The sequence below is a fragment of the Pelobates fuscus genome, chromosome 2, assembly GCF_036172605.1.
Source record: "Pelobates fuscus isolate aPelFus1 chromosome 2, aPelFus1.pri, whole genome shotgun sequence".
Classification (NCBI taxonomy): Eukaryota; Metazoa; Chordata; class Amphibia; order Anura; family Pelobatidae; genus Pelobates; species Pelobates fuscus.
In genome coordinates this window covers 370351621-370375507 of record NC_086318.1, presented here as the reverse complement: position 1 = coordinate 370375507, position 23887 = coordinate 370351621, and the positions used below count along the sequence as shown (strand labels likewise).

General features: G+C 31.5%; 12 non-coding genes across 12 annotated transcripts; all 12 read left to right on the top strand.

Annotated features, from left to right (window-relative positions):
* The first annotated feature begins 175 nt into the window (after positions 1 to 175).
* On the top strand, positions 176 to 318 carry LOC134591845 (U12 minor spliceosomal RNA). The gene has a single exon (XR_010088560.1). It is a non-coding gene; the product is annotated as a U12 minor spliceosomal RNA (small nuclear RNA).
* A 1839-nt stretch (positions 319 to 2157) lies between these two features.
* Positions 2158 to 2300, top strand: LOC134591699 (U12 minor spliceosomal RNA). Its single transcript, XR_010088434.1, has one exon. It is a non-coding gene; the product is annotated as a U12 minor spliceosomal RNA (small nuclear RNA).
* Positions 2301 to 4150: 1850 nt separating this feature from the next.
* On the top strand, positions 4151 to 4293 carry LOC134591673 (U12 minor spliceosomal RNA). Its single transcript, XR_010088412.1, has one exon. It is a non-coding gene; the product is annotated as a U12 minor spliceosomal RNA (small nuclear RNA).
* Positions 4294 to 6145: 1852 nt separating this feature from the next.
* On the top strand, positions 6146 to 6288 carry LOC134591653 (U12 minor spliceosomal RNA). Its single transcript, XR_010088396.1, has one exon. It is a non-coding gene; the product is annotated as a U12 minor spliceosomal RNA (small nuclear RNA).
* Positions 6289 to 8140: 1852 nt separating this feature from the next.
* Positions 8141 to 8283, top strand: LOC134591698 (U12 minor spliceosomal RNA). Its single transcript, XR_010088433.1, has one exon. It is a non-coding gene; the product is annotated as a U12 minor spliceosomal RNA (small nuclear RNA).
* A 1853-nt stretch (positions 8284 to 10136) lies between these two features.
* On the top strand, positions 10137 to 10279 carry LOC134591697 (U12 minor spliceosomal RNA). Its single transcript, XR_010088432.1, has one exon. It is a non-coding gene; the product is annotated as a U12 minor spliceosomal RNA (small nuclear RNA).
* A 1853-nt stretch (positions 10280 to 12132) lies between these two features.
* On the top strand, positions 12133 to 12275 carry LOC134591696 (U12 minor spliceosomal RNA). Its single transcript, XR_010088431.1, has one exon. It is a non-coding gene; the product is annotated as a U12 minor spliceosomal RNA (small nuclear RNA).
* A 1852-nt stretch (positions 12276 to 14127) lies between these two features.
* Positions 14128 to 14270, top strand: LOC134591758 (U12 minor spliceosomal RNA). Its single transcript, XR_010088485.1, has one exon. It is a non-coding gene; the product is annotated as a U12 minor spliceosomal RNA (small nuclear RNA).
* A 1856-nt stretch (positions 14271 to 16126) lies between these two features.
* LOC134591833 (U12 minor spliceosomal RNA) lies at positions 16127 to 16269 on the top strand. The gene has a single exon (XR_010088549.1). It is a non-coding gene; the product is annotated as a U12 minor spliceosomal RNA (small nuclear RNA).
* Positions 16270 to 18125: 1856 nt separating this feature from the next.
* LOC134591832 (U12 minor spliceosomal RNA) lies at positions 18126 to 18268 on the top strand. The gene has a single exon (XR_010088548.1). It is a non-coding gene; the product is annotated as a U12 minor spliceosomal RNA (small nuclear RNA).
* A 1854-nt stretch (positions 18269 to 20122) lies between these two features.
* On the top strand, positions 20123 to 20265 carry LOC134591652 (U12 minor spliceosomal RNA). The gene has a single exon (XR_010088395.1). It is a non-coding gene; the product is annotated as a U12 minor spliceosomal RNA (small nuclear RNA).
* A 1854-nt stretch (positions 20266 to 22119) lies between these two features.
* LOC134591678 (U12 minor spliceosomal RNA) lies at positions 22120 to 22262 on the top strand. The gene has a single exon (XR_010088417.1). It is a non-coding gene; the product is annotated as a U12 minor spliceosomal RNA (small nuclear RNA).
* The last annotated feature ends 1625 nt before the right edge of the window (positions 22263 to 23887 follow it).

Genomic DNA, 23887 nt, shown 5'->3' with positions numbered 1-23887 from the left:
TATTAATTTAATTTCCGTTTGGAAAACAAAAATTAAATAGCTATATATCTCTTTTATTAGGAAATGGTTTGTTGGCCCAAATCCGTGTTAGTTTCATGAAAGTTTTTCAGTATGTCACACCAATTTCACTAAGAGGTACCCCAGAAACCATGCAGCGCATGTGGCTTTGTCATGTATGCCTTAAACTAATGAGTAAAGAAAATAACAAGTTGGTGTAATGCCTAACTTCAATATAATGGCCAATTTTTGTTTGGGTATAGGTTACCCCTTGGAGGATCCACCTACTTTGTGGGATCTCTAGGTGCTGTGATCTGCCCTATCCTTGTGTCGTATAAAAATTAGATTAGTGGGAACCTTTTTGTATCCCTATATCTTACATCATACTAGGACATGTGAGAAAAAAAATATACTTAGAATACCAATTTTGTATAGGCCTATTTAATTGGCTACTTTCCTGCTCCTTTCTAAAATGATATTGTGTTGCCAATTCCAACCTGTCAGTGCAGCATGATGATTCATGAGAGACTAAGCAAAAAGCAATGCATACGAATGCGTATAGTGAGTGTTCGGGAGTTTACTAATAGTGCCAATACATTTTCATGCTATTGATAGCGTTTGGGCATTTGGCGGTTTGGGAGTTATTTCAGGAGTTTGTGGCGTAAAATCAGGGAAATAGAACATTAGTCAATGCCATGTTGTGATCAATGTACGAAATTTGAAATTAATGGTTTGACTTTGTTAATTTAAGGCTATTCGGTATTGAGGGAACTGATTTTTAAGTTAAATTCATCTGGTTCAATTAAATCGCGCCTAATGAATGAATGAATTTCCATCGAAAATGAATGTAAAAATGGACAGATTTCTCTTCTGACAAAACCAATTTTTTCCGTACAAATGCATTCATACGAAACAAAAATTTCGGAGGTGCCCAAATCTAGTTGACAACTATTTGAACAAAAACATCCATGCAATTAAAGCAATGTACAGAAAATGATATGGAAAGTAAAATTTCTATTCTATTTTTGGAACAAATAAAGGCTTTTTCTTACTATAGAAAAAGCTGTTAAACAATAAGCAATAGAGCTATAATCACAATAGGACCTTGCATGTCAATAATATGCCTGGTTAATAGACAAGCATTAAGGTTAAAGTGACATCATAATTTAATATTCCATTTTCCAAAAAATCAGTTTTATTAAACCTTGATTTACATTGTAGATGATTACTGCAATATCTATCAAAATTTTTTTACAAAAATAGAATTGAAATGACATGACAGCAATTTCTAGAGTAAAATATTCTTAAATGTGAACTTAATCATTTGCATAAATAACAGAGTAGGCGTGGCTTAACATACTGATTTTTTTCAACAGAAAAGTTACCTTTTTCTTTGATTTTATTCCTAGGATCTCTTTTATTCTTTTTTTAAATTGATTTGTACGTATAACTATAACATACAACAATCAAGTCATAATATGACATACATTCCTTCTCTCAAAGAGAAAGAAAAGGAAAAACACAAGAACAAGCCAGAAAAAGATATAAATTATATGTAACAATTTTCCAACATAATGTATTATTTTTCTACAACTTTGTTTGTTCTGGTCAGGAGATCTATATGATATTGAATATTCATTTGCATAGTAAAAGTTTATTTCAATCATATATATGGTTTACATGTATATATCAATTTTGGTGTGTCCATGAATTCACTGAATCTTGGTTAGTGCCTAATGTTTGGAACTTAGACTAGTAATTTATTAGCTTTACATGACTAGTATGTCTATTACAATATTTTCCCTTTTTGATTCCCATTGTAAAATGAGTCCAGTTGTTACATGTAATTACACATTCCAGTCTAGTAAACTGCCCAGGTTTACCTACATCATCTAGTATTTACACTGCAATTAGAGGTTAAGGGTGGCTATATGGAAATTCAAGTTACTTTATATTTGTATATTGCATGTGCTTATTTCCTTACATATTAATTTAATTTCCGTTTGGAAAACAAAAATTAAATAGTTATATATCTCTTTTATTAGGAAATGGTTTGTTGGCCCAAATCCGTGTTAGTTTCATGAAAGTATTTCAGTATGTCACACCAATTTCACTAAGAGGTACCCCAGAAACCATGCAGCGCATGTGGCTTTGTCATGTATGCCTTAAACTAATGAGTAAGGAAAATAACAAGTTGGGGTAATGCCTAACTTCAATATTATGACCAATTTTTGTTTGGGTATAGGTTACCCATTGGAGGATCCACCTACTTTGTGGGACCTCTAGGTGCTGTGATCTGCCCTATCCTTGTGTCGTGTAAAAATTAGATTAGTGGGAACATTTTTGTATCCATATATTTTACATCATACTAGGACATGTGAGAAAAAAATATACTTAGAATAGCAATTTTGTATAGGCCTATTTAATTGGCTACTTTCCTGCTCCTTTCTAAAATGATATTGTGTTGCCAATTCCAACCTGTCAGTGCAGCATGATGATTCATGAGCCCAAGAGACTAAGCAAAAAGCAATGTATACGAATGCGTATAGTGAGTGTTCGGGAGTTAACTAATAGTGCCAATACATTTTCATGCTATTGATAGCGTTTGGGCATTTGGCGGTTTGGGAGTTATTTCAGGAGTTTGTGGCGTAAAATCAGGGAAATAGAACATTGTTCAATGCCATGTTGTGATCAATGTACGAAATTTGAAATTAATGGTTTGACTTTGTTAATTTAAGGCTATTCGGTATTGAGGGAACTGATTTTTATGTTAAATTCATCTGGTTCAATTAAATCGCGCCTAATGAATGAATGAATTTCCATCGAAAATGAATGGAAAAATGGACAGATTTCTCTTCTGACAAAACCAATTTTTTCCGTACAAATGCATTCATACGAAACAAAAATTTCGGAGGTGCCCAAATCTAGTTGAAAACTATTTGAACCAAAACATCCATGCAATTAAAGCAATGTACAGAAAATGATATGGAAAGTAAAATTGCTAAATATCTATTCTATTTTTGGAACAAATAAAGGCTTTTTCTTACTATAGAAAAAGCTGTTAAACAATAAGCAATAGAGCTATAATCACAATAGGACCTTGCATGTCAATAATATGCCTGGTTAATAGACAAGCATTAAGGTTAAAGTGACATCATAATTTAATATTCCATTTTCCAAAAAATCAGTTTTATTAAACCTTGATTTACATTGTAGATGATTACTGCAATATCTATCAAAATTTTTTACAAAAATAGAATTGAAATGACATGACAGCAATTTCTAGAGTAAAATATTCTTAAATGTGAACTAAATAATTTGCATAAATAACAGAGTAGGCGTGGCTTAACATACTGATTTTTTTCAACAGAAAAGTTACCTTTTTCTTTGATTTTATTCCCAGGATCTCTTTTATTCTTTTTTAAATTGATTTGTACGTATAACTATAACATACAACAATCAAGTCATAAAATGACATACATTCCTTCTCTCAAAGAGAAAGAAAAGGAAAAACACAAGAACAAGCCAGAAAAAGATATAAATTATATGTAACAATTTTCCAACATAATGTATTATTTTTCTACAACTTTGTTTGTTCTGGTCAGGAGATCTATATGATATTGAATATTCATTTGCATAGTAAAAGTTTATTTCAATACTATATATGGTTTACATATATATATCAATGTTGGTGTGTCCATGAATTCACTGAATCTTGGTTAGTGCCTAATGTTTGGAACTTAGACTAGTAATTTATTAGCTTTACATGACTAGTATGTCTATTACAATATTTTCCCTTTTTGATTCCCATTGTAAAATGAGTCCAGTTGTTACATGTAATTACACATTCCAGTCTAGTAAACTGCCCAGGTTTACCTACATCATCTAGTATTTACACTGCAATTAGAGGTTAAGGGTGGCTATATGGAAATTCAAGTTACTTTATATTTGTATATTGCATGTGCCTATTTCCTTACATATTAATTTAATTTCCGTTTGGAAAACAAAAATTAAATAGCTATATATCTCTTTTATTAGGAAATGGTTTGTTGGCCCAAATCCGTGTTAGTTTCATGAAAGTATTTCAGTATGTCACACCAATTTCACTAAGAGGTACCCCAGAAACCATGCAGCGCATGTGGCTTTGTCATGTATGCCTTAAATTAATGAGTAAGGAAAATAACAAGTTGGGGTAATGCCTAACTTCAATATTATGACCAATTTTTGTTTGGGTATAGGTTACCCCTTGGAGGATCCACCTACTTTGTGGGACCTTTAGGTGCTGTGATCTGCCCTATCCTTGTGTCGTGTAAAAATTAGATTAGTGGGAACCTTTTTGTATCCATATATTTTACATCATACTAGGACATGTGAGAAAAAAAAATATACTTAGAATAGCAATTTTGTATAGGCCTATTTAATTGGCTACTTTCCTACTCCTTTCTAAAATGATATTGTGTTGCCAATTCCAACCTGTCAGTGCAGCATGATGATTCATGAGCCCAAGAGACTAAGCAAAAAGCAATGCATACGAATGCGTGTAGTGAGTGTTCGGGAGTTTACTAATAGTGCCAATACATTTTCATGCGATTGATAGCGTTTGGGCATTTGGCGGTTTGGGAGTTATTTCAGGAGTTTGTGGCGTAAAATCAGGGAAATAGAACATTGTTCAATGCCATGTTGTGATCAATGTACGAAATTTGAAATTAATGGTTTGACTTTGTTAATTTAAGGCTATTCGGTATTGAGGTTACTGATTTTTATGTTATATTCATCTGGTTCAATTAAATCGCGCCGAATGAATGAATTTCCATCGAAAATGAATGGAAAAATGGACAGATTTCTCTTCTGACAAAACCAATTTTTTTCCGTACAAATGCATTCATACGAAACAAAAATTTCGGAGGTGCCCAAATCTAGTTGACAACTATGTGAACTGAAACATCCAAGCAATTAAAGCAATGTACAGAAAATTATATGGAAAGTAAAATTTTAAAATATCTATTCTATTTTTGGAACAAATAAAGGCTTTTTCTTACTATAGAAAAAGCTGTTAAACAATAAGCAATAGAGCTATAATCACAAGAGGAGCTTGCATGTCCATAATATGCCTGGTTAATAGACAAGCATTAAGGTTAAAGTGACATCATAATTTAATATTCCATTTTCCAAAAAATCAGTTTTATTAAACCTTGATTTACATGTTAGATGATTACTGCAATATTTATCAAAATTTTTTACAAAAATAGAATTGAAATGACATGACAGCAATTTCTAGAGTAAAATATTCTTAAATGTGAACTTAATCATTTGCATAAATAACAGAGTAGGCGTGGCTTAACATACTGATTTTTTTCAACAGAAAAGTTACCTTTTTCTTTGATTTTATTCCCAGGATCTCTTTTATTCTTTTTTTAAATTGATTTGTACGTATAACTATAACATACAACAATCAAGTCATAAAATGACATACATTCCTTCTCTCAAAGAGAAAGAAAAGGAAAAACACAAGAACAAGCCAGAAAAAGATATAAATTATATGTAACAATTTTCCAACATAATGTATTATTTTTCTACAACTTTGTTTGTTCTGGTCAGGAGATCTATATGATATTGAATATTCATTTGCATAGTAAAAGTTTATTTCAATACTATATATGGTTTACATATATATATATCAATGTTGGTGTGTCCATGAATTCACTGAATCTTGGTTCGTGCCTAATGTTTGGAACTTAGACTAGTAATTTATTAGCTTTACATGACTAATATGTCTATTACAATATTTTCCCTTTTTGATTCCCATTGTAAAATGAGTCCAGTTGTTACATGTAATTACACATTCCAGTCTAGTAAACTGCCCAGGTTTACCTACATCATCTAGTATTTACACTGCAATTAGAGGTTAAGGGTGGCTATATGGAAATTCAAGTTACTTTATATTTGTATATTGCATGTGCTTATTTCCTTACATATTAATTTAATTTCCGTTTGGAAAACAAAAATTAAATAGCTATATATCTCTTTTATTAGGAAATGGTTTGTTGGCCCAAATCCGTGTTAGTTTCATGAAAGTATTTCAGTATGTCACACCAATTTCACTAAGAGGTACCCCAGAAACCATGCAGCGCATGTGGCTTTGTCATGTATGCCTTAAACTAATGAGTAAGGAAAATAACAAGTTGGGGTAATGCCTAACTTCAATATTATGACCAATTTTTGTTTGGGTATAGGTTACCCCTTGGAGGATCCACCTACTTTGTGGGACCTTTAGGTGCTGTGATCTGCCCTATCCTTGTGTCGTGTAAAAATTAGATTAGTGGGAACCTTTTTGTATCCATATATTTTACATCATACTAGGACATGTGAGAAATAAAAATATACTTAGAATAGCAATTTTGTATAGGCCTATTTAATTGGCTACTTTCCTACTCCTTTCTAAAATGATATTGTGTTGCCAATTCCAACCTGTCAGTGCAGCATGATGATTCATGAGCCCAAGAGACTAAGCAAAAAGCAATGCATACGAATGCGTGTAGTGAGTGTTCGGGAGTTTACTAATAGTGCCAATACATTTTCATGCGATTGATAGCGTTTGGGCATTTGGCGGTTTGGGAGTTATTTCAGGAGTTTGTGGCGTAAAATCAGGGAAATAGAACATTGTTCAATGCCATGTTGGGATCAATGTACGAAATTTGAAATTAATGGTTTGACTTTGTTAATTTAAGGCTATTCGGTATTGAGGTTACTGATTTTTATGTTATATTCATCTGGTTCAATTAAATCGCGCCTAATGAATGAATTTCCATCGAAAATGAATGGAAAAATGGACAGATTTCTCTTCTGACAAAACCAATTTTTTTCCGTACAAATACATTCATACGAAACAAAAATTTCGGAGGTGCCCAAATCTAGTTGACAACTATGTGAACTGAAACATCCAAGCAATTAAAGCAATGTACAGAAAATTATATGGAAAGTAAAATTTTAAAATATCTATTCTATTTTTGGAACAAATAAAGGCTTTTTCTTACTATAGAAAAAGCTGTTAAACAATAAGCAATAGAGCTATAATCACAAGAGGAGCTTGCATGTCCATAATATGCCTGGTTAATAGACAAGCATTAAGGTTAAAGTGACATCATAATTTAATATTCCATTTTCCAAAAAATCAGTTTTATTAAACCTTGATTTACATGTTAGATGATTACTGCAATATTTATCAAATTTTTTTACAAAAATAGAATTGAAATGACATGACAGCAATTTCTAGAGTAAAATATTCTTAAATGTGAACTTAATCATTTGCATAAATAACAGAGTAGGCGTGGCTTAACATACTGATTTTTTTCAACAGAAAAGTTACCTTTTTCTTTGATTTTATTCCCAGGATCTCTTTTATTCTTTTTTTAAATTGATTTGTACGTATAACTATAACATACAACAATCAAGTCATAAAATGACATACATTCCTTCTCTCAAAGAGAAAGAAAAGGAAAAACACAAGAACAAGCCAGAAAAAGATATAAATTATATGTAACAATTTTCCAACATAATGTATTATTTTTCTACAACTTTGTTTGTTCTGGTCAGGAGATCTATATGATATTGAATATTCATTTGCATAGTAAAAGTTTATTTCAATACTATATATGGTTTACATATATATATATCAATGTTGGTGTGTCCATGAATTCACTGAATCTTGGTTAGTGCCTAATGTTTGGAACTTAGACTAGTAATTTATTAGCTTTACATGACTAGTATGTCTATTACAATATTTTCCCTTTTTGATTCCCATTGTAAAATGAGTCCAGTTGTTACATGTAATTACACATTCCAGTCTAGTAAACTGCCCAGGTTTACCTACATCATCTAGTATTTACACTGCAATTGGAGGTTAAGGGTGGCTATATGGAAATTCAAGTTACTTTATATTTGTATATTGCATGTGCTTATTTCCTTACATATTAATTTAATTTCCGTTTGGAAAACAAAAATTAAATAGTTATATATCTCTTTTATTAGGAAATGGTTTGTTGGCCCAAATCCGTGTTAGTTTCATGAAAGTATTTCAGTATGTCACACCAATTTCACTAAGAGGTACCCCAGAAACCATGCAGCGCATGTGGCTTTGTCATGTATGCCTTAAACTAATGAGTAAGGAAAATAACAAGTTGGGGTAATGCCTAACTTCAATATTATGACCAATTTTTGTTTGGGTATAGGTTACCCATTGGAGGATCCACCTACTTTGTGGGACCTCTAGGTGCTGTGATCTGCCCTATCCTTGTGTCGTGTAAAAATTAGATTAGTGGGAACATTTTTGTATCCATATATTTTACATCATACTAGGACATGTGAGAAAAAAATATACTTAGAATAGCAATTTTGTATAGGCCTATTTAATTGGCTACTTTCCTGCTCCTTTCTAAAATGATATTGTGTTGCCAATTCCAACCTGTCAGTGCAGCATGATGATTCATGAGCCCAAGAGACTAAGCAAAAAGCAATGTATACGAATGCGTATAGTGAGTGTTCGGGAGTTTACTAATAGTGCCAATACATTTTCATGCTATTGATAGCGTTTGGGCATTTGGCGGTTTGGGAGTTATTTCAGGAGTTTGTGGCGTAAAATCAGGGAAATAGAACATTGTTCAATGCCATGTTGTGATCAATGTACGAAATTTGAAATTAATGGTTTGACTTTGTTAATTTAAGGCTATTCGGTATTGAGGGAACTGATTTTTATGTTAAATTCATCTGGTTCAATTAAATCGCGCCTAATGAATGAATGAATTTCCATCGAAAATGAATGGAAAAATGGACAGATTTCTCTTCTGACAAAACCAATTTTTTCCGTACAAATGCATTCATACGAAACAAAAATTTCGGAGGTGCCCAAATCTAGTTGAAAACTATTTGAACCAAAACATCCATGCAATTAAAGCAATGTACAGAAAATGATATGGAAAGTAAAATTGTAAAATATCTATTCTATTTTTGGAACAAATAAAGGCTTTTTCTTACTATAGAAAAAGCTGTTAAACAATAAGCAATAGAGCTATAATCACAATAGGACCTTGCATGTCAATAATATGCCTGGTTAATAGACAAGCATTAAGGTTAAAGTGACATCATAATTTAATATTCCATTTTCCAAAAAATCAGTTTTATTAAACCTTGATTTACATGTTAGATGATTACTGCAATATTTATCAAAATTTTTTACAAAAATAGAATTGAAATGACATGACAGCAATTTCTAGAGTAAAATATTCTTAAATGTGAACTTAATCATTTGCATAAATAACAGAGTAGGCGTGGCTTAACATACTGATTTTTTTCAACAGAAAAGTTACCTTTTTCTTTGATTTTATTCCCAGGATCTCTTTTATTCTTTTTTTAAATTGATTTGTACGTATAACTATAACATACAACAATCAAGTCATAAAATGACATACATTCCTTCTCTCAAAGAGAAAGAAAAGGAAAAACACAAGAACAAGCCAGAAAAAGATATAAATTATATGTAACAATTTTCCAACATAATGTATTATTTTTCTACAACTTTGTTTGTTCTGGTCAGGAGATCTATATGATATTGAATATTCATTTGCATAGTAAAAGTTTATTTCAATACTATATATGGTTTACATATATATATATCAATGTTGGTGTGTCCATGAATTCACTGAATCTTGGTTAGTGCCTAATGTTTGGAACTTAGACTAGTAATTTATTAGCTTTACATGACTAATATGTCTATTACAATATTTTCCCTTTTTGATTCCCATTGTAAAATGAGTCCAGTTGTTACATGTAATTACACATTCCAGTCTAGTAAACTGCCCAGGTTTACCTACATCATCTAGTATTTACACTGCAATTAGAGGTTAAGGGTGGCTATATGGAAATTCAAGTTACTTTATATTTGTATATTGCATGTGCTTATTTCCTTACATATTAATTTAATTTCCGTTTGGAAAACAAAAATTAAATAGCTATATATCTCTTTTATTAGGAAATGGTTTGTTGGCCCAAATCCGTGTTAGTTTCATGAAAGTATTTCAGTATGTCACACCAATTTCACTAAGAGGTACCCCAGAAACCATGCAGCGCATGTGGCTTTGTCATGTATGCCTTAAACTAATGAGTAAGGAAAATAACAAGTTGGGGTAATGCCTAACTTCAATATTATGACCAATTTTTGTTTGGGTATAGGTTACCCATTGGAGGATCCACCTACTTTGTGGGACCTCTAGGTGCTGTGATCTGCCCTATCCTTGTGTCGTGTAAAAATTAGATTAGTGGGAACATTTTTGTATCCATATATTTTACATCATACTAGGACATGTGAGAAAAAAATATACTTAGAATAGCAATTTTGTATAGGCCTATTTAATTGGCTACTTTCCTGCTCCTTTCTAAAATGATATTGTGTTGCCAATTCCAACCTGTCAGTGCAGCATGATGATTCATGAGCCCAAGAGACTAAGCAAAAAGCAATGTATACGAATGCGTATAGTGAGTGTTCGGGAGTTTACTAATAGTGCCAATACATTTTCATGCTATTGATAGCGTTTGGGCATTTGGCGGTTTGGGAGTTATTTCAGGAGTTTGTGGCGTAAAATCAGGGAAATAGAACATTGTTCAATGCCATGTTGTGATCAATGTACGAAATTTGAAATTAATGGTTTGACTTTGTTAATTTAAGGCTATTCGGTATTGAGGGAACTGATTTTTATGTTAAATTCATCTGGTTCAATTAAATCGCGCCTAATGAATGAATGAATTTCCATCGAAAATGAATGGAAAAATGGACAGATTTCTCTTCTGACAAAACCAATTTTTTCCGTACAAATGCATTCATACGAAACAAAAATTTCGGAGGTGCCCAAATCTAGTTGAAAACTATTTGAACCAAAACATCCATGCAATTAAAGCAATGTACAGAAAATGATATGGAAAGTAAAATTGTAAAATATCTATTCTATTTTTGGAACAAATAAAGGCTTTTTCTTACTATAGAAAAAGCTGTTAAACAATAAGCAATAGAGCTATAATCACAATAGGACCTTGCATGTCAATAATATGCCTGGTTAATAGACAAGCATTAAGGTTAAAGTGACATCATAATTTAATATTCCATTTTCCAAAAAATCAGTTTTATTAAACCTTGATTTACATGTTAGATGATTACTGCAATATTTATCAAAATTTTTTACAAAAATAGAATTGAAATGACATGACAGCAATTTCTAGAGTAAAATATTCTTAAATGTGAACTTAATCATTTGCATAAATAACAGAGTAGGCGTGGCTTAACATACTGATTTTTTTCAACAGAAAAGTTACCTTTTTCTTTGATTTTATTCCCAGGATCTCTTTTATTCTTTTTTTAAATTGATTTGTACGTATAACTATAACATACAACAATCAAGTCATAAAATGACATACATTCCTTCTCTCAAAGAGAAAGAAAAGGAAAAACACAAGAACAAGCCAGAAAAAGATATAAATTATATGTAACAATTTTCCAACATAATGTATTATTTTTCTACAACTTTGTTTGTTCTGGTCAGGAGATCTATATGATATTGAATATTCATTTGCATAGTAAAAGTTTATTTCAATACTATATATGGTTTACATATATATATATCAATGTTGGTGTGTCCATGAATTCACTGAATCTTGGTTAGTGCCTAATGTTTGGAACTTAGACTAGTAATTTATTAGCTTTACATGACTAATATGTCTATTACAATATTTTCCCTTTTTGATTCCCATTGTAAAATGAGTCCAGTTGTTACATGTAATTACACATTCCAGTCTAGTAAACTGCCCAGGTTTACCTACATCATCTAGTATTTACACTGCAATTAGAGGTTAAGGGTGGCTATATGGAAATTCAAGTTACTTTATATTTGTATATTGCATGTGCTTATTTCCTTACATATTAATTTAATTTCCGTTTGGAAAACAAAAATTAAATAGCTATATATCTCTTTTATTAGGAAATGGTTTGTTGGCCCAAATCCGTGTTAGTTTCATGAAAGTATTTCAGTATGTCACACCAATTTCACTAAGAGGTACCCCAGAAACCATGCAGCGCATGTGGCTTTGTCATGTATGCCTTAAACTAATGAGTAAGGAAAATAACAAGTTGGGGTAATGCCTAACTTCAATATTATGACCAATTTTTGTTTGGGTATAGGTTACCCATTGGAGGATCCACCTACTTTGTGGGACCTCTAGGTGCTGTGATCTGCCCTATCCTTGTGTCGTGTAAAAATTAGATTAGTGGGAACATTTCTGTATCCATATATTTTACATCATACTAGGACATGTGAGAAAAAAATATACTTCGAATAGCAATTTTGTATAGGCCTATTTAATTGGCTACTTTCCTGCTCCTTTTTAAAATGATATTGTGTTGCCAATTCCAACCTGTCAGTGCAGCATGATGATTCATGAGCCCAAGAGACTAAGCAAAAAGCAATGTATACGAATGCGTATAGTGAGTGTTCGGGAGTTTACTAATAGTGCCAATACATTTTCATGCTATTGATAGCGTTTGGGCATTTGGCGGTTTGGGAGTTATTTCAGGAGTTTGTGGCGTAAAATCAGGGAAATAGAACATTGTTCAATGCCATGTTGTGATCAATGTACGAAATTTGAAATTAATGGTTTGACTTTGTTAATTTAAGGCTATTCGGTATTGAGGGAACTGATTTTTATGTTAAATTCATCTGGTTCATTTAAATCGCGCCTAATGAATGAATGAATTTCCATCGAAAATGAATGGAAAAATGGACAGATTTCTCTTCTGACAAAACCAATTTTTTTCCGTACAAATGCATTCATACGAAACAAAAATTTCGGAGGTGCCCAAATCTAGTTGACAACTATTTGAACCGAAACATCCATGCAATTAAAGCAATGTACAGAAAATGATATGGAAAGTAAAATTGTAAAATATCTAATCTATTTTTGGAACAAATAAATGCTTTTTCTTACAATAGAAAAAGCTGTTAAACAATAAGCAATAGAGCTATAATCACAACAGGACCTTGCATGTCAATAATATGCCTGGTTAATAGACAAGCATTAAGGTTAAAGTGACATCATAATTTAATATTCCATTTTCCAAAAAATCAGTTTTATTAAACCTTGATTTACATTGTAGATGATTACTGCAATATCTATCAAAATTTTTTACAAAAATAGAATTGAAATGACATGACAGCAATTTCTAGAGTAAAATATTCTTAAATGTGAACTAAATAATTTGCATAAATAACAGAGTAGGCGTGGCTTAACATACTGATTTTTTTCAACAGAAAAGTTACCTTTTTCTTTGATTTTATTCCCAGGATCTCTTTTATTCTTTTTTTAAATTGATTTGTACGTATAACTATAACATACAACAATCAAGTCATAAAATGACATACATTCCTTCTCTCAAAGAGAAAGAAAAGGAAAAACACAAGAACAAGCCAGAAAAAGATATAAATTATATGTAACAATTTTCCAACATAATGTATTATTTTTCTACAACTTTGTTTGTTCTGGTCAGGAGATCTATATGATAGTGAATATTCATTTGCATAGTAAAAGTTTATTTCAATACTATATATGGTTTACATATATATATCAATGTTGGTATGTCCATGAATTCACTGAATCTTGGTTAGTGCCTAATGTTTGGAACTTAGACTAGTAATTTATTAGCTTTACATGACTAATATGTCTATTACAATATTTTCCCTTTTTGATTCCCATTGTAAAATGAGTCCAGTTGTTACATGTAATTACACATTCCAGTCTAGTAAACTGCCCAGGTCTACCTACATCATCTAGTATTTACACTGCAATTAGAGGTTGAGGGTGGCTATATGGAAATTCAAGTTACTTTATATTTGTATATTGCATGTGCCTATTTCCTTACATATTAATTTAATTTCCGTTTGGAAAACAAAAATTAAATAGCTATATATCTCTTTTATTAGGAAATGGTTTGTTGGCCCAAATCCGTGTTAGTTTCATGAAAGTATTTCAGTATGTCACACCAATTTCACTAAGAGGTACCCCAGAAACCATGCAGCGCATGTGGCTTTGTCATGTATGCCTTAAACTAATGAGTAAGGAAAATAACAAGTTGGGGTAATGCCTAACTTCAATATTATGACCAATTTTTGTTTGGGTATAGGTTACTCCTTGGAGGATCCACCTACTTTGTGGGACCTTTAGGTGCTGTGATCTGCTCTATCCTTGTGTCGTGTAAAAATTAGATTAGTGGGAACCTTTTTGTATCCATATATTTTACATCATACTAGGACATGTGAGAAATAAAAATATACTTAGAATAGCAATTTTGTATAGGCCTATTTAATTGGCTACTTTCCTACTCCTTTCTAAAATGATATTGTGTTGCCAATTCCAACCTGTCAGTGCAGCATGATGGTTCATGAGCCCAAGAGACTAAGCAAAAAGTAATGCATACGAATGCGTATAGTGAGTGTTCGGGAGTTTACTAATAGTGCCAATACATTTTGATGCTATTGATAGCGTTTGGGCATTTGGCGGTTTGGGAGTTATTTCAGGAGTTTGTGGCGTAAAATCAGGGAAATAGAACATTGTTCAATGCCATGTTGTGATCAATGTACGAAATTTGAAATTAATTGTTTGACTTTGTTAATTTAAGGCTATTCGGTATTGAGGGAACTGATTTTTATGTTAAATTCATCTGGTTCAATTAAATCGCGCATAATGAATGAATGAATTTCCATCGAAAATGAATGTAAAAATGGACAGATTTCTCTTCTGACAAAACCAATTTTTTTCCGTACAAATGCATTCATACGAAACAAAAATTTCGGAGGTGCCCAAATCTAGCTGACAACTATTTGAACCAAAACATCCATGCAATTAAAGCAATGTACAGAAAATGATATGGAAAGTAAAATTGTAAAATATCTATTCTATTTTTGGAACAAATAAAGGCTTTTTCTTACTATAGAAAAAGCTGTTAAACAATAAGCAATAGAGCTATAATCACAACAGAACCTTGCATGTCAATAATATGCCTGGTTAATAGACAAGCATTAAGGTTAAAGTGACATCATAATTTAATATTCCATTTTCCAAAAAATCAGTTTTATTAAACCTTGATTTACATTGTAGATGATTACTGCAATATCTATCAAATTTGTTTACAAAAATAGAATTGAAATGACATGACAGCAATTTCTAGAGTAAAATATTCTTAAATGTGAACTTAATCATTTGCATAAATAACAGAGTAGGCGTGGCTTAACATACTGATTTTTTTCAACAGAAAAGTTACCTTTTTCTTTGATTTTATTCCCAGGATCTCTTTTATTCTTTTTTTAAATTGATTTGTACGTATAACTATAACATACAACAATCAAGTCATAAAATGACATACATTCCTTCTCTCAAAGAGAAAGAAAAGGAAAAACACAAGAACAAGCCAGAAAAAGATATAAATTATATGTAACAATTTTCCAACATAATGTATTATTTTTCTACAACTTTGTTTGTTCTGGTCAGGAGATCTATATGATAGTGAATATTCATTTGCATAGTAAAAGTTTATTTCAATACTATATATGGTTTACATATATATATATCAATGTTGGTGTGTCCATGAATTCACTGAATCTTGGTTAGTGCCTAATGTTTGGAACTTAGACTAGTAATTTATTAGCTTTACATGACTAATATGTCTATTACAATATTTTCCCTTTTTGATTCCCATTGTAAAATGAGTCCAGTTGTTACATGTAATTACACATTCCAGTCTAGTAAACTGCCCAGGTCTACCTACATCATCTAGTATTTACACTGCAATTAGAGGTTAAGGGTGGCTATATGGAAATTCAAGTTACTTTATATTTGTATATTGCATGTGCCTATTTCCTTACATATTAATTTAATTTCCGTTTGGAAAACAAAAATTAAATAGCTATATATCTCTTTTATTAGGAAATGGTTTGTTGGCCCAAATCCATGTTAGTTTCATGAAAGTATTTCAGTATGTCACACCAATTTCACTAAGAGGTACCCCAGAAACCATGCAGCGCATGTGGCTTTGTTATGTATACCTTAAACTAATGAGTAAGGAAAATAACAAGTTGGGGTAATGCCTAACTTCAATATTATGACCAATTTTTGTTTGGGTATAGGTTACTCTTTGGAGGATCCACCTACTTTGTGGGACCTTTAGGTGCTGTGATCTGCTCTATCCTTGTGTCGTGTAAAAATTAGATTAGTGGGAACCTTTTTGTATCCATATATTTTACATCATACTAGGACATGTGAGAAATAAAAATATACTTAGAATAGCAATTTTGTATAGGCCTATTTAATTGGCTACTTTCCTACTCCTTTCTAAAATGATATTGTGTTGCCAATTCCAACCTGTCAGTGCAGCATGATGGTTCATGAGCCCAAGAGACTAAGCAAAAAGTAATGCATACGAATGCGTATAGTGAGTGTTCGGGAGTTTACTAATAGTGCCAATACATTTTGATGCTATTGATAGCGTTTGGGCATTTGGCGGTTTGGGAGTTATTTCAGGAGTTTGTGGCGTAAAATCAGGGAAATAGAACATTGTTCAATGCCATGTTGTGATCAATGTACGAAATTTGAAATTAATGGTTTGACTTTGTTAATTTAAGGCTATTCGGTATTGAGGGAACTGATTTTTATGTTATATTCATCTGGTTCAATTAAATCGCGCCTAATGAATGAATGAATTTCCATCGAAAATGAATGGAAAAATGGACAGATTTCTCTTCTGACAAAACCAATTTTTTTCCGTACAAATGCATTCATACGAAACAAAAATTTCGGAGGTGCCCAAATCTAGTTGACAACTATTTGAACCAAAACATCCATGCAATTAAAGCAATGTACAGAAAATGATATGGAAAGTAAAATTGTAAAATATCTATTCTATTTTTGGAACAAATAAAGGCTTTTTCTTACTATAGAAAAAGCTGTTAAACAATAAGCAATAGAGCTATAATCACAACAGAACCTTGCATGTCAATAATATGCCTGGTTAATAGACAAGCATTAAGGTTAAAGTGACATCATAATTTAATATTCCATTTTCCAAAAAATCAGTTTTATTAAACCTTGATTTACATTGTAGATGATTACTGCAATATCTATCAAATTTGTTTACAAAAATAGAATTGAAATGACATGACAGCAATTTCTAGAGTAAAATATTCTTAAATGTGAACTTAATCATTTGCATAAATAACAGAGTAGGCGTGGCTTAACATACTGATTTTTTTCAACAGAAAAGTTACCTTTTTCTTTGATTTTATTCCCAGGATCTCTTTTATTCTTTTTTTAAATTGATTTGTACGTATAACTATAACATACAACAATCAAGTCATAAAATGACATACATTCCTTCTCTCAAAGAGAAAGAAAAGGAAAAACACAAGAACAAGCCAGAAAAAGATATAAATTATATGTAACAATTTTCCAACATAATGTATTATTTTTCTACAACTTTGTTTGTTCTGGTCAGGAGATCTATATGATAGTGAATATTCATTTGCATAGTAAAAGTTTATTTCAATACTATATATGGTTTACATATATAAATATCAATGTTGGTGTGTCCATGAATTCACTGAATCTTGGTTAGTGCCTAATGTTTGGAACTTAGACTAGTAATTTATTAGCTTTACATGACTAATATGTCTATTACAATATTTTCCCTTTTTGATTCCCATTGTAAAATGAGTCCAGTTGTTACATGTAATTACACATTCCAGTCTAGTAAACTGCCCAGGTCTACCTACATCATCTAGTATTTACACTGCAATTAGAGGTTAAGGGTGGCTATATGGAAATTCAAGTTACTTTATATTTGTATATTGCATGTGCCTATTTCCTTACATATTAATTTAATTTCCGTTTGGAAAACAAAAATTAAATAGCTATATATCTCTTTTATTAGGAAATGGTTTGTTGGCCCAAATCCATGTTAGTTTCATGAAAGTATTTCAGTATGTCACACCAATTTCACTAAGAGGTACCCCAGAAACCATGCAGCGCATGTGGCTTTGTTATGTATACCTTAAACTAATGAGTAAGGAAAATAACAAGTTGGGGTAATGCCTAACTTCAATATTATGACCAATTTTTGTTTGGGTATAGGTTACTCTTTGGAGGATCCACCTACTTTGTGGGACCTTTAGGTGCTGTGATCTGCTCTATCCTTGTGTCGTGTAAAAATTAGATTAGTGGGAACCTTTTTGTATCCATATATTTTACATCATACTAGGACATGTGAGAAATAAAAATATACTTAGAATAGCAATTTTGTATAGGCCTATTTAATTGGCTACTTTCCTACTCCTTTCTAAAATGATATTGTGTTGCCAATTCCAACCTGTCAGTGCAGCATGATGGTTCATGAGCCCAAGAGACTAAGCAAAAAGTAATGCATACGAATGCGTATAGTGAGTGTTCGGGAGTTTACTAATAGTGCCAATACATTTTGATGCTATTGATAGCGTTTGGGCATTTGGCGGTTTGGGAGTTATTTCAGGAGTTTGTGGCGTAAAATCAGGGAAATAGAACATTGTTCAATGCCATGTTGTGATCAATGTACGAAATTTGAAATTAATGGTTTGACTTTGTTAATTTAAGGCTATTCGGTATTGAGGGAACTGATTTTTATGTTATATTCATCTGGTTCAATTAAATCGCGCCTAATGAATGAATGAATTTCCATCGAAAATGAATGGAAAAATGGACAGATTTCTCTTCTGACAAAACCAATTTTTTTCCGTACAAATGCATTCATACGAAACAAAAATTTCGGAGGTGCCCAAATCTAGTTGACAACTATGTGAACTGAAACATCCAAGCAATTAAAGCAATGTACAGAAAATTATATGGTAAGTAAAATTGTAAAATATCTCTTCTATTTTTGGAACAAATAAAAGCTTTTTCTTACAATAGAAAAAGCTGTTAAACAATAAGCAATAGAGCTATAATCACAAGAGGAGCTTGCATGTCCATAATATGCCTGGTTAATAGACAAGCATTAAGGTTAAAGTGACATCATAATTTAACATTCCATTTTACAAAAAATCAGTTTTATTAAACCTTGATTTACATGTTAGATGATTACTGCAATATTTATCAAAATTTTTTACAAAAATAGAATTGAAATGACATGACAGCAATTTCTAGAGTAAAATATTCTTAAATGTGAACTTAATCATTTGCATAAATAACAGAGTAGGCGTGGCTTAACATACTGATTTTTTTCAACAGAAAAGTTACCTTTTTCTTTGATTTTATTCCCAGGATCTCTTTTATTCTTTTTTTAAATTGATTTGTACGTATAACTATAACATACAACAATCAAGTCATAAAATGACATACATTCCTTCTCTCAAAGAGAAAGAAAAGGAAAAACACAAGAACAAGCCAGAAAAAGATATAAATTATATGTAACAATTTTCCAACATAATGTATTATTTTTCTACAACTTTGTTTGTTCTGGTCAGGAGATCTATATGATATTGAATATTCATTTGCATAGTAAAAGTTTATTTCAATACTATATATGGTTTACATATATATATCAATGTTGGTGTGTCCATGAATTCACTGAATCTTGGTTAGTGCCTAATGTTTGGAACTTAGACTAGTAATTTATTAGCTTTACATGACTAGTATGTCTATTACAATATTTTCCCTTTTTGATTCCCATTGTAAAATGAGTCCAGTTGTTACATGTAATTACACATTCCAGTCTAGTAAACTGCCCAGGTTTACCTACATCATCTAGTATTTACACTGCAATTGGAGGTTAAGGGTGGCTATATGGAAATTCAAGTTACTTTATATTTGTATATTGCATGTGCCTATTTCCTTACATATTAATTTAATTTCCGTTTGGAAAACAAAAATTAAATAGCTATATATCTCTTTTATTAGGAAATGGTTTGTTGGCCCAAATCCGTGTTAGTTTCATGAAAGTATTTCAGTATGTCACACCAATTTCACTAAGAGGTACCCCAGAAACCATGCAGCGCATGTGGCTTTGTCATGTATGCCTTAAACTAATGAGTAAGGAAAATAACAAGTTGGGGTAATGCCTAACTTCAATATTATGACCAATTTTTGTTTGGGTATAGGTTACCCCTTGGAGGATCCACCTACTTTGTGGGACCTTTAGGTGCTGTGATCTGCCCTATCCTTGTGTCGTGTAAAAATTAGATTAGTGGGAACCTTTTTGTATCCATATATTTTACATCATACTAGGACATGTGAGAAAAAAAAATATACTTAGAATAGCAATTTTGTATAGGCCTATTTAATTGGCTACTTTCCTACTCCTTTCTAAAATGATATTGTGTTGCCAATTCCAACCTGTCAGTGCAGCATGATGATTCATGAGCCCAAGAGACTAAGCAAAAAGCAATGCATACGAATGCGTGTAGTGAGTGTTCGGGAGTTTACTAATAGTGCCAATACATTTTCATGCGATTGATAGCGTTTGGGCATTTGGCGGTTTGGGAGTTATTTCAGGAGTTTGTGGCGTAAAATCAGGGAAATAGAACATTGTTCAATGCCATGTTGTGATCAATGTACGAAATTTGAAATTAATGGTTTGACTTTGTTAATTTAAGGCTATTCGGTATTGAGGTTACTGATTTTTATGTTATATTCATCTGGTTCAATTAAATCGCGCCTAATGAATGAATTTCCATCGAAAATGAATGGAAAAATGGACAGATTTCTCTTCTGACAAAACCAATTTTTTTCCGTACAAATGCATTCATACGAAACAAAAATTTCGGAGGTGCCCAAATCTAGTTGACAACTATGTGAACTGAAACATCCAAGCAATTAAAGCAATGTACAGAAAATGATATGGAAAGTAAAATTGTAAAATATCTATTCTATTTTTGGAACAAATAAAGGCTTTTTCTTACTATAGAAAAAGCTGTTAAACAATAAGCAATAGAGCTATAATCACAACAGAACCTTGCATGTCAATAATATGCCTGGTTAATAGACAAGCATCAAGGTTAAAGTGACATCATAATTTAATATTCCATTTTCCAAAAAATCAGTTTTATTAAACCTTGATTTACATTGTAGATGATTACTGCAATATCTATCAAATTTTTTTTTAAAAATAGAATTGAAATGACATGGCAGCAATTTCTAGAGTAAAATATTCTTAAATGTGAACTTAATCATTTGCATAAATAACAGAGTAGGCGTGGCTTAACATACTGATTTTTTTCAACAGAAAAGTTACCTTTTTCTTTGATTTTATTCCCTGGATCTCTTTTAATCTTTTTTTAAATTGATTTGTACGTATAACTATAACATACAACAATCAAGTCATAAAATGACATACATTCCTTCTCTCAAAGAGAAAGAAAAGGAAAAACACAAGAACAAGCCAGAAAAAGATATAAATTATATGTAACAATTTTCCAACATAATGTATTATTTTTCTACAACTTTGTTTGTTCTGGTCAGGAGATCTATATGATATTGAATATTCATTTGCATAGTAAAAGTTTATTTCAATACTATATATGGTTTACATATATATATATATCAATGTTGGTGTGTCCATGAATTCACTGAATCTTGGTTAGTGCCTAATGTTTGGAACTTAGACTAGTAATTTATTAGCTTTACATGACTAATATGTGTCTTACAATATTTTCCCTTTTTGATTCCCATTGTAAAATGAGTCCAGTTGTTACATGTAATTACACATTCCAGTCTAGTAAACTGCCCAGGTTTACCTACATCATCTAGTATTTACACTGCAATTCGAGGTTAAGGGTGGCTATATGGAAATGCAAGTTACTTTATATTTGTATATTGCATGTGCTTATTTCCTTACATATTAATTTAATTTCCGTTTGGAAAACAAAAATTAAATAGCTATATATCTCTTTTATTAGGAAATGGTTTGTTGGCCCAAATCCGTGTTAGTTTCATGAAAGTATTTCAGTATGTCACACCAATTTCACTAAGAGGTACCCCAGAAACCATGCAGCGCATGTGGCTTTGTCATGTATGCCTTAAACTAATGAGTAAGGAAAATAACAAGTTGGGGTAATGCCTAACTTCAATATTATGACCAATTTTTGTTTGGGTATCGGTTACCCCTTGGAGGATCCACCTACTTTGTGGGACCTCTAGGTGCTGTGATCTGCCCTATCCTTGTGTCGTATAAAAATTTGATTAGTGGGAACCTTTTTGCATCCATATATCTTACATCATACTAGGACATGTGAGAAAAAAAATATACTTAGAATAGCAATTTTGTATAGGCCTATTTAATTGGCTACTTTCCTACTCCTTTCTAAAATGATATTGTGTTGCCAATTCCAACCTGTCAGTGCAGCATGATGATTCATGAGCCCAAGAGACTAAGCAAAAAGCAATGCATACGAATGCGTATAGTGAGTGTTCGGGAGTTTACTAATAGTGCCAATACATTTTCATGCTATTGATAGCATTTGGGCATTTGGCGGTTTGGGAGTTATTTCAGGAGTTTGTGGCGTAAAATCAGGGAAATATAACATTGTTCAATGCCATGTTGTGATCAATGTACGAAATTTGAAATTAATGGTTTGACTTTGTTAATTTAAGGCTATTCGGTATTGAGGGAACTGATTTTTATGTTAAATTCATCTGGTTCAATTAAATCGCGCCTAATGAATGAATGAATTTCCATCGAAAATGAATGGAAAAATGGACAGATTTCTCTTCTGACAAAACCAATTTTTTTCCGTACAAATGCATTCATACGAAACAAAAATTTCGGAGGTGCCCAAATCTAGTTGACAACTATTTGAACCGAAACATCCATCCAATTAAAGCAATGTACAGAAAATGATATGGAAAGTAAAAGTGTAAAATATCTATTCTATTTTTGGAACAAATAAAGGCTTTTTCTTACTATAGAAAAAGCTGTTAAACAATAAGCAATAGAGCTATAATCACAACCGAACCTTGCATGTCAATAATATGCCTGGTTAATAGACAAGCATCAAGGTTAAAGTGACATCATAATTTAATATTCCATTTTCCAAAAAATCAGTTTTATTAAACCTTGATTTACATTGTAGATGATTACTGCAATATCTATCAAATTTTTTTTTAAAAATAGAATTGAAATGACATGACAGCAATTTCTAGAGTAAAATATTCTTAAATGTGAACTTAATCATTTGCATAAATAACAGAGTAGGCGTGGCTTAACATACTGATTTTTTTCAACAGAAAAGTTACCTTTTTCTTTGATTTTATTCCCTGGATCTCTTTTAATCTTTTTTTAAATTGATTTGTACGTATAACTATAACATACAACAATCAAGTCATAAAATGACATACATTCCTTCTCTCAAAGAGAAAGAAAAGGAAAAACACAAGAACAAGCCAGAAAAAGATATAAATTATATGTAACAATTTTCCAACATAATGTATTATTTTTCTACAACTTTGTTTGTTCTGGTCAGGAGATCTATATGATATTGAATATTCATTTGCATAGTAAAAGTTTATTTCAATACTATATATGGTTTAAATATATATATATATCAATGTTGGTGTGTCCATGAATTCACTGAATCTTGGTTAGTGCCTAATGTTTGGAACTTAGACTAGTAATTTATTAGCTTTACATGACTAATATGTCTATTATTATATTTTCCCATTTTGATTCCCATTGTAAAATGAGTCCAGTTGTTACATGTAATTACACATTCCAGTCTAGTAAACTGCCCAGGTTTACCTACATCATCTAGTATTTACACTGCAATTAGAGGTTAAGGGTGGC